This window comes from Lathyrus oleraceus, chromosome 3, assembly GCF_024323335.1.
Source record: "Lathyrus oleraceus cultivar Zhongwan6 chromosome 3, CAAS_Psat_ZW6_1.0, whole genome shotgun sequence".
NCBI classification, from domain to species: domain Eukaryota; kingdom Viridiplantae; phylum Streptophyta; class Magnoliopsida; order Fabales; family Fabaceae; genus Lathyrus; species Lathyrus oleraceus.
In genome coordinates, this window is record NC_066581.1 from 288,078,703 (window position 1) to 288,090,037 (window position 11,335).

The 11,335-nt window shown below is 33.0% G+C and overlaps 1 long non-coding RNA gene across 1 annotated transcript; it reads left to right on the forward strand.

Annotated features, from left to right (window-relative positions):
• Positions 1-10,584: 10,584 nt before the first annotated feature.
• On the forward strand, positions 10,585-11,117 carry LOC127129169 (uncharacterized). The gene is made up of 3 exons (XR_007806200.1): positions 10,585-10,714; positions 10,806-10,879; positions 10,987-11,117. It is a non-coding gene; the product is annotated as an uncharacterized LOC127129169 (long non-coding RNA).
• The last annotated feature ends 218 nt before the right edge of the window (positions 11,118-11,335 follow it).

An 11,335-nucleotide genomic window follows, 5' to 3' on the forward strand; every position in this document is an offset into this window, starting at 1 on the left:
GCCTTGTGTGTGCAAAAATGACATATGCTAAACAAAGGATAATGGTCTTACAAACATGTCCCCCTAAAGTGGTGTCATGATGTCATTCTTACAACATGAATTTAAGTTACAGATGAAGATCCAAGTGTTTACAAAGTATCACAAAAGAGTAATAGAAGACCTCCAAGCAAAGGTCCTAAATGGAATCCTCTAAGTCCAAGTTGATTAAGAGTGGAGTGAATATTTATGGTCTTATCATTTTATCATGTTTTTGTTGTTTTTAATGTTTGATGGTAATAAAATAAATAAAATATAAATAAACATGCATGATGAGTTTATACAACGATGATGGTAATGAGTACTTGAATGTAAATTACAAGGTAATGACATAAAAATAAGTTACAAGATAAAGAATAGCAATATCACAATAATAATGGTTAGTGGATATAAATGATATAAAACAAATAACAAGTTAATAGTATCAAAATCACAATCAAAAGGTTAATGATAAACAAAATTAGTGAAGTATAATTAATGGTTAGTAATATGTGCAAAATGAACATTTTGAGGACTATTTTTCCATAGGTCAAAAAGACTCAAAATATGACATATTAAGGGATAACTTATCATTGATGCAACGTATTGAAGATGATTAAAAAAATAAACTAACAATAGATTTGTAACAAAGAAAGTTATACAACCCTAAGTCCATCTATCAATATTTTAACGAATTATGTCACTCAAATAATTATGATTTGTTTTCTTTCTTTTGTTTTTACTTCTTTTTATTTAGCAAGGTAGTGAGAGAGCCAATAAGTTAGCATAATGTAAATGATATATGGTTAGATAATAATGAACATCAGCTTAAAGTATACGAAATAAAATGAATAATAAAATAAGTCGCAAGGAAATAAAGCGCAATAACATAAATGTTAGAAGTTATTAGTTAGTGGTGAGTAGAATAACAATAAGCAAATGGATTAGCAAGTTAATGTAAAGAACATGGTTTCATTTATGCATCAAATGACTCAAATATGGTTGAAATAGAGGCAATCTATAAATGCCTCAAATTATCATGAATGATCTATTGATCAATCATTAATAGGTTTGAAACATTGAAGATTTAATCAACCCTAAACAACCATGACCATGCTCTAATAGACCTCATCAACCAAACAAATGTAACAACAAGTCAACAATAAAAGCAAATGATAACAAACACAAAGTAAGACTAAAAAAGGTGAACAAAAAGGTAGTAAAAGCAAAAAATCTCCAAAAAAAAGTGTGTAAGCCAAAGTTAATTTTTTTTGCAAACTTGACTCTAAACCCTCTCAAAAGATCAACCAAGAACAACCAACCATTTTTCAATACAAAACAGAACCAAAAATTTAAAATAGTTTAGGTTACAATCATTACCCAAAAATGTGAAGAAAGCTAGGTTGAAATGGTGTTGAGCTTGAATGTGAAGCAATGGGTTTGGGATGAAAGTATTTATGGTGGAATCTTATTGAAGGGGCTGAGTTATGAGTGATAGAGAGTGGAAAGTTGAGAAAAAAAGGTGAAGTGGAAAAAAGTTGGTGGGGATGACTTTTGGGAGAAAAATATATTTTTGTTTTGACTTAGGTTTAGAGAAAAAGGTTTGAATGATTTTTTTCCAGAACTTTTGGGGGCTAGGAAGCATGGTAAATGAGGGGAAATAGTATTCATATTTATAGGGAAAACATGTGGGTAAGTGAGTGAAACATAAATCACTTTGTGTAAAAAAAACAGAGTTACTGTTGTTGTCTGTGCATGTGTAATCGATTAACATGATTTGGTTAATCGATACACCAGGCAAAAATGGTCTGGGAATCTGAGTTTTGTCTGTGTCATCGATTAACATGATTTGGTTAATCGATTACACCAGCCAAAAATGGCCTGGGAATCTGAGTTTTGTTTATGTAATCGATTAACATGATTTGGTTAATCGATTACACAAACAAAAAATTGATTTTTTCCTTATTTTGCTGGTATTTTCTCTAGAGCTTTAACCGGAAAACTCCAATTTTTCCTTAGGTGTAGACACCATGCCTTGAGCTCATTCAATATGTCTTTGGTTATGGATGTTAATGCAATTATGGTGATGGAACAATGTACGTGTAATAGGGTCATGGATCATATGAAAGTTGTATGGGGGTAGGGTGAGTTTTGGGGTATGACAATTACTAAGCTAAAGATTCTGAAGATCTCAAGCCAGACGTTGAGGTTATCAAGGTTCTGACTTTAGATTCTTAAGACTCTGAAGATTCTGAAGCTACTGAAGATCTCAAGCTAGTTTTTCTTAAAATATATCAATCCTGAGAAGATTCTGAATGATATAAATTTTCTTTAAGTGTTTGTAATTCATTTTTGTGAAATTTGTTTGTGTAGAAGCATCTTGTAAACACACAAACGTTTATTCAAACTGTTTGTTTGATTTTCCTTAAGGAGACTAGGGTATAGTCGGATCCGTGAGAAGACAAAGAAGAGTATTCTTTGTGATTTTTCTAATCAGTTGATTATAGTGGATTAAGTCCTTGTGTATAAGGAAAAATCACCTTTGCGGGTGGAATGGAGTAGCTTTGAGTTTCAAGAGAACCAGGATAAAAATACTTGTGTTCTTATCTCTTTGTTATTAACATTTGAGTGGTGTTCTTGAGTTAAGTAAAAGTTTTTGTTTTTAAAACTCAATTTAACCCCCCCCCCCCCCCTTCTTGTGTTTTTCACACCTTCAACATTCACGTGAGTATCGAGTCTTAATGATATGTATTGTTTTATAGGTTGAGAGATCGATGATTAAACAATACGATAGAACTATAGATATAAGTTTTGACATGAACTCTGTTGTGAGCGATACATGATGATATTTTTGAATGTTTAGATTGTACATCAGTCATTGGTAAATTACATATTTGATCGTTGGATGAAATTCAATCATGACAAGTTCTCACATCTCTGAAACTTTATTTTTCTGTTATCCGTTTTACATAGCGTAGCCTTTAAAATAAATTCTGCAACTTAAGCTTAAAATCTTAGTAATTGTTGAACGACGTTGATATCACACTAATCCCTGTGGAGATGATAAACAAATATTTACCCACGATAACACTCATACTGCAATCAACATGTAGTAATGTCTAAAATAAAAACTCCAATATTTCACTTAATATCAACAATAAAATCACATAATTTTTTTACGATATCATTATTAAGAAATTATGATAATTCTTTATAGAAAAATAACATAAGATATATTAACTTAACAATAACTTACTTTGATATATATTATTTTTATAAAATTAATAAAATAATTGTTATATTTTCTTGCAGTTGTTTTTAAATTTTAAAAATGAAAGAAAATAAATTTGGATGTATCATTTAAATGAAATATCACTAAAATAAGTTTAAATTTTTTCTAATCTACATTCTTCATATCGTGTCAACAAATAAACTAAAGATAAACAACAAGATTCTTTATTGTTCACATATAAGAAAATAGAGTTTAAATTTTATTCAAATATTTTTTATAAAAATCATCTCAATGAGTATAATAAAGAACAAATATAGTATTTTCTAAATAACTCTCATATTTTAACTAATATCCACATCAAAATTATATAAATATTTTGCAATATCATTCTTAACAAATTAAAATAATTCATTTTTTAAACTAAGTTAATCAAATAACTAGAACTAGAACTCTTTTATTCATCATATTACTAATGTTTGACAATATAGACATAAATTTCAAAATCTTTTAAAAATTTATTTGATTATAATTGCAAATAAAATTTAAATTTTATTCAAGACTAATAATAAATACATATCATTAACGACTTAAAATTAAATATCTTTAAAAAGATGAATACCAAAAACCACACGTGATATCTTATTGAATTATTTTACTTTTAAAAATTAATTAATTCAATAAGTCTCATGAAATTATCAAATATATAATAAATTCTAATAAAGAAAATATTGACATTAAATAGTAGTTACAAAAAGAAATTAATTAAAATTACATTCTGATTAAAATGAAAAAATATTTTTAAATTTAAATAAATTTATAATTATTAAAGAGAAAAACACAAAATTGTTTGTGAATTTATTTAGGCTAGTGATAAATAATTAGTTAAATACAAAATAATGGGAATTGAAGTTTGTATAAAGAAAAATATTTCATTACATAAAAGGAAAACTAAATTTATATTGTTTTCAAAACCAAATATACAAATTTACATTGTTCTCATCAACACGGAATACTAAATTTACATATTTTCAGATAAAAATGAAAATCTCTCTCTCTCTCTTGAGAGAGAGAGAGAGAGAGAGAGAGAGACAGCTTATAAGAACCAAGAAAAACTATTCTTGTTGACGTTCATAACAAGATAAGAAGACACCGACTCAACATGATTGGATGTCATCCACATTTTCTTGTGAGAATGGTAATTTGTTGCTACTCTCCTATGATTATAACAAAATTTATATTATGATAAGCTAGCAGTAACAACATTAACTTTTAAAAATATACATAAATTACATGTATATGGATTAAGCTAATACCTTAACCTTAGTCCATCCATTTGTAATTCCTACGGAGACAATATTAAACATTTATCTCATAACATAGTATCCATAATAATAGTTGTTGGGTTGTTTTTGTGATTACGAATAGTTTTCATATATTTGTATCACTAATACACACAAATAAAAGAATTTCAAAAAGCACGTTAATATACTTACTTTTGGATAATGGAACCTTGGCTTTCTACCAAGTACATTATGTTTCATATCATTTTATCCCTCCAGCGCTCTACACATGTCAGTTAAATTTAAACATGAATAGAAACTATTCAAAACTAAAGGTAAAATTCGAGTATCAAAGCGTTAAGCATAACTTCATTAAGGTTTTTGGGCAACAATCAAAACATAACTAAGAATAATTAATAATATGTATAAAATTAATTTATAATTGAAAACACAAATTAATATATACTTATGTGTGGTAAAACATGGCTAAATAACATTTTGTGTTCTCTTTCAACAACTTGTCTTGTATGTAAACCATAATATTGTTTGCAATCGATCCATGAAACAATACTTTCTTAAATTACTTTCAACAAACATCTCATGCAAGAACCTGCAATTGTCAAATTTTTATGTTAAAGTACGAGAATGTATGAATATAAATAGAAATCAACGTAAAAATTATACTTACGAGCACCAAAATTGTAATATGATATTGTCTATCCGTTCGTCTAACTTCAAAAATTACATAATAGAAGTCTTTGAAAGCACCATAAACTTATATGGATCATGACTTAATTAAAATTCTCGTAGATGTCTGGAATACTATTTAATATCATTGAAAGACTCTTAGAGTTATCTAGTTGTGGTGGTGTGATTTCAATATTGTCCTGATGGACAAAATAACTTTCTTTCGTGCTTGTACCACCTATAGCTTTATTATGAATGTACAACTCATCATTTGAAATCTTTTGGTTGAGTAAACCCATTGAATTCAATTTCTACATTATGAAAACAACATAAATACAATACAAAAACTAAAATACGCAAACAATAATAACAAAAATATACAACACAATTTTTTTAACTTATACTTATACCTCAAGCACATCGCGGGTACACTTCTCGGACATCTTCTTAAGCTCTTCCTCATTTGACTTATGTCGCTCCTCCTCGACTAACCTCTATCTCTCTCTCCTCTTGATCCTTTTGGACACTCTCCCGCAATTTCTACGACAACCTCTCACTCTCCTCCTAAAACTGGAATAGACAGCGCCCCTTAGAGGGCGCTTTATTACAAAAGCGCACTCTAAAGTGAAGAGAAAAAATAAGGAGCGAACAACTGGAATAGACAGCGCACTTTAGAGGGCGCTTTTGTAATAAAGCGCCCTCTAAGGTGAAGCGAAAAAATAAGGAGGAGATAGAGGGACAACAATACAGGGCGCTTTTTAGAAAGCGCCCTCTAAGGTTACCCTTAGAGGGCGCTTTTAAAAAAGCGCTCTATAAGTCCATGTGCATTTCCAGTTTATAAAGCGCTTTTGGAAAGCCTTAGAGAGCGCTTTTAGAAGCGCCCTCTTAGGCCCCCTTTAGAGGGCGCTTTTGTAACAAAGCGCCCTCTAAAGTGAAGCCAAAAAAAAATGGAGGGACAACAATAGAGGGCGCTTTTGTGAAAGCGCCCTCTAAGGTTACCCTTAGAGGGCGCTTTTGAAAAAGCGCTCTCTAAGTCCATGTACATTTCCAGTTTATAAAGCGCTTCTGGAAAGCCTTAGAGAGCGCTTTCATAAGCGCCCTCTTAGGCCCCCTTTAGAGGGCGCTTTTTTTCCACAAGCGCCCTCTAATGTCCCCTTTAGTAAACATTAAAATTATAACATACTGCGCGTTTTGTTATTTCACTATCTGTTATTAGCGTTCTTTTTCATGTTAGGGTTCTGAGGCGTTTTCCTTCCACCTCTGTTAGATCTACATGCGCGTTTCCTCCTTCTACCAATCAAAGGTACACGCTTTTCCCAATTACTGTTTTATGTTATTGCTTTGTTTTAGCTTTGCCCAATTTCTATTTTACCTTATTACTGCGCGTTTCCTCCTTCTACGTTTGTTTCGACCATGATAGCGGATGCACTAGGAAATTGACGGTTGGTTTTTAGTGACCATGATTGCGGATGCAATGGGTTATACGACCTATGAACATCTGATTTTGTGTCAACACCAGTATCATTAGAAACCTAGGTCCGAATGTGTTTGAACTCTTCTGAAATTGTTTTTTATTTATTCTAATTAGTAATGGATAATACATGGATGTCTTCCAATCGATTGTCGAGAGAGTACGAGAATGGGGTATCAGAATTCGTTAAGTTTGCCGTTGCGCACGCCGAAGACCCCAGCAGAATGATATGTCCTTGCTTGGGTTGTTGTTATGGGAAACGGGTTGACGCAGTTCAGTTGACATCGCATCTAATGAGGCATGGAATTGATCGAAGTTATACATGTTGGAATTTGCATGGTGAGAAAAGTAACGAGAATGTTGAACCGGGGGATAGTACGACCTATGCCTCAAACTATAGTGGCGCAGATACATACGATTGTGATCGAGTTGAAGAGATTGCAGAAGCACTTGAAGGAGATCTTAAGGATTGTCCCGAAATGTTTGAGAGGTTGGTAAGTGATGCAGAGAAACCTTTGTATGATGGTTGCACTAAATTCACAAGATTGTCTGCGGTATTAAAGTTGTACAACTTAAAGGCGGGCAATGGGTGGTCGGATAAAAGTTTCACAGAGTTATTAGCCCTTTTGAAAGATATGCTTCCTGAGGATAATGTTCTTCCCAATCGAACATATGAGACCAAAAAGATGTTGTGCTCTATTGGCATGAGCTATGATAAGATACATGCATGTCCAAACGATTGCGTTTTGTTTCGAAATGAGTATGCATCGTTAAATGAGTGTCCTAAATGCGGTGTCTCGCGATATAAGAACAAGTTGTCTCCAGCAAAGGTCTTGTGGTATTTTCCTGTTATTCCGAGATTTAGACGCATGTTTCGTAGTGAAACCGATTCAAGACACTTGACCTGGCATGCAGATGAAAGAATTATAGATGGAAAGTATCGACATCCGGCAGATTCACCACAGTGGTTGAAAATTGATAATGATTATCCTGAATTTGGAGAAGAATCAAGAAACCTTCGCTTGGCATTATCTACTGATGGAATGAACCCACACGGTATCCAGAGTATCTCACACAGTACATGGCCTGTGATTATTATGATTTATAACCTACCTCCATGGCTATGTATGAAGCGTAAGTACATGATGTTGTCTATGTTGATTTCTGGACCTAAACAACCAGGGAATGACATAGACGTGTACTTGAAGCCCTTAATCGAAGATTTAAAGATTTTGTGGGAGACCGGTGTGGAGGTTTATGATGGATATAGGAAAGAAAGTTTCAACTTGAGGGCGATGTTGTTTGGCACAATTAATGATTTTCCAGCATACGGAAATCTATCAGGGTATAGCATAAAAGGTCAATGTGCGTGTCCTGTTTGTGAAGATAAAACAGATTGGAAGCGCTTGGAGTTTGGTCAGAAGAATGTCTTTCTCGGTCATCGGAGATTCTTAAATTCAAATCATCACTACCGTGGATGGAGAAAGGCGTTCAATGGAGAGACAGAACAAGGCAGAGCTCCACCTATATTGACGGGTGATCAAATTTTTGAAAAGGTGAAAGATTTGGATACTCAGTTTGGCAAGCCTTTTGCCCACACACTTGTCAAAAGTGGGTGGAAGAAGAGGTCAGTTTTTTTTGAATTGCCGTATTGGAAGTCCTTGTATGTGAGACATTTTCTTGATGTTATGCATATTGCAAAAAATGTATTTGAAAGTGTTATTGGCACGTTACTCAATATACAAGGAAAGTCTAAGGATGGCCTTAAGGCAAGAAAGGACTTGATAGCGATGGGAATAAGAACTGAATTAGGACCCTTGAAGAAAGGAAAACGAACATATCTACCGCCTGCTGCTTATACTCTATCTAGAAAGGAGAAAAAAACATTGTGTAAGTTTCTAAGTGAAGTTAAAGTTCCAGAAGGGTACTCTTCAGATATTAGAAGACTTGTGTCTATGAAAGACCTCAAGTTAAAGAGTTTAAAGACCCATGATTGCCATGTTATAATGGAACATTTTCTCCCAATAGGTATACGTTCTATTCTTCCAGAAAAAGTAAGAAGCTCTATAACTAAGTTGTGTTCTTTCTTCAACTCAATTTGCAGTAAGGTGATCAATCCTGCGATCTTACCAATGTTGCAAAAAGAAATCGTTATTACTTTGTGTGAGCTTGAAATGTTTTTTCCTCCATCATTTTTTGACATAATGGTACATCTAGTTGTTCATCTTGTGAAAGAGACACAATTGTGTGGACCAGCTTATATGAGATGGATGTACCCTGTTGAACGTTATATGAAAATATTAAAAGGGTACGTGAAGAACCGAAGTCGACCAGAAGGTTGTATGGTTGAAAGATACATTGTTAAAGAAGCGATTGAGTTTTATACTGAATATTTGTCTAATGTTCAGTCAATCGGACTCCCCAAGTCTCAGCTTGTCGAAAAGAAAGAAGGAAAAAATCTAATTGGAAATAAAATCGTGGCAGTATCAAGGGTCGAACGGGATCAAGTGCATTTGTATGTTCTGCACAATGAGAATGAGGTTGAGCCGTATGTTGAAATTCACAAGGATGTTCTCCGAGGTTTAAATCCCAATAGAAATGAAAATTGGATAGTACGAGAGCACAATCGATGTTTTATACCTTGGTTTAAGGATCATATTTATTCAAAGTATTATTCAGATCCCGCTTCAATAACAGAAAGGTTGAGATGCTTAGCATATGGTCCAAGTTTCCATGTTTTTTCTTATAGCGCATACGCGATTAATGGATACACATTTTATACCAAAGAACAAGATGATAAAAGTACTATGCAGAATAGTGGTGTCACCGTGGTAGCTGAAGCAATGCACATATCAAGTGTGAAGGACTTAAACCCCAAATTTGCAAATCTGTCGTATTTTGGTGTTATCGAGCGCATTTGGGTGTTTGATTATGAGAAGTTTCAGATTCCTATATTTGGTTGCAAGTGGGTTGAAAATAATAACGGCATTCGAATGGATAAGTCAGGATTTTTGCAAGTGGATCTTAATAGGGTGGGATACAAAGATGAGTCTTTTATTCTAGCCTCTCAAGCTAGACAAGTGTTCTATGTCAATGATCCGAAAAGTACGAAATGGTCTATAGTTCTTTTTTCCAACAAAGTAATTGATGAAAACACTGGAGATCAAGGTGATATTGATGTTGAGATTGAATCGTTTACCAGAAATGATCAAGATGAGAATATTATATCAAATGATTCATATATTAGAAATGATCATAATGAGGGTATTTGGATCAATCCAACCGTCCGTGTTGTTAAGAGACATGTAGAACATATTCCAACCAAGAAAAGAAAGAGAACTTAGTGAAAAAGGTACAGGTCAAATGATTTTAATTGTTTTCTTTATTACAGGTAAAATGACTTTTATGATTTTAATTGTTTTTACATTTGTCATCTGATTTTAATTGTTTTCTTTTTTACAGGTAAAATGATGATGCTGGATATTTATTTAGATGGAGATGCTCTATTGTCGTCAAGCCTCATTCGCGTAGATGATGATGCTGGATATTTGAAAGTATCCCTCTACGACAATGGAACATGTCCATCTAAACATATATCAATTCTATCTTCAAAAGATAAGGGTTCAATGTTGGCAAGTTACATTGGTTTCCTTGTTCGACAACATATTCCGATTACATGTGATAATTGGAGAAGTCTGGACTTGAAGGTTGGCAAAGAAAAAATATGGTCGGAGATACAGGTACTTACCATATATTGTTATATGTTTTTTGTTGCATCAACTTTGCAGCCCTGTATTGTAGGCAGAATTTAGGACTTCTCAAAGTTGATTTCTTGTTACTTTGTCGTTCATAAAATACACCACTAAATTCTCTGCGTTTAATTTTTAATTTTTTTTCATCAGGCTTGTGTCTCAATAGAGGATGGGTATCTACCTAAAGTTACTTTTGTAGTGGTCCAAAAGAGACATCACACCCGTCTCTTTCCTGTCAACCCCAAAGAGACCGATAGAAGTGGAAATATTATGCCAGGTTTTTTCAATATATTTCTCAACGCAGCTGGTATATATTATCATTTGAATTTATCACGTTTTGCTGATTTTGTTGTTCTAAATTGTCAAAGGAACCGTGGTAGACACCAGCGTTTGTCACCCTAGGGAATTTGATTTTTACCTTAACAGCCATGCAGGAATTCAGGTAATATTAGCTATGTCATTTAACTTTATGCCATTGTTTACTATTTGTTGCTCAATCGTCTTTTGACAGTTATGTGTTATTTGCATTTGGACGTGTTCTTTTTGCAGGGGACTACTTATGCTGCCATTTGTTGTTTTGGTTGAGCCTTATTTTGTATGGATGTGCGATAGAACTACTAGACAGCTTTTGGATATACAGAACATGTTTGCCACCATGGGTGGATGGGCGTTTTTGTTTAGTATTGGTTAGAACTACTAGACAACTTTTGGATACAGTGGTCACTGGGTGTTGGTTGCTATGTTTTATTCTCTTAATTGTAGTACTTTGAGAATATGTTGTTGTATATTGTTGATCAAAGAATCATATATTAATGTTGTATATATGGAGGATTAATGTTGTATATAAATGGATTCATGTTGTATATGTCAATGGATTAATGGTGTATAACATTGGATT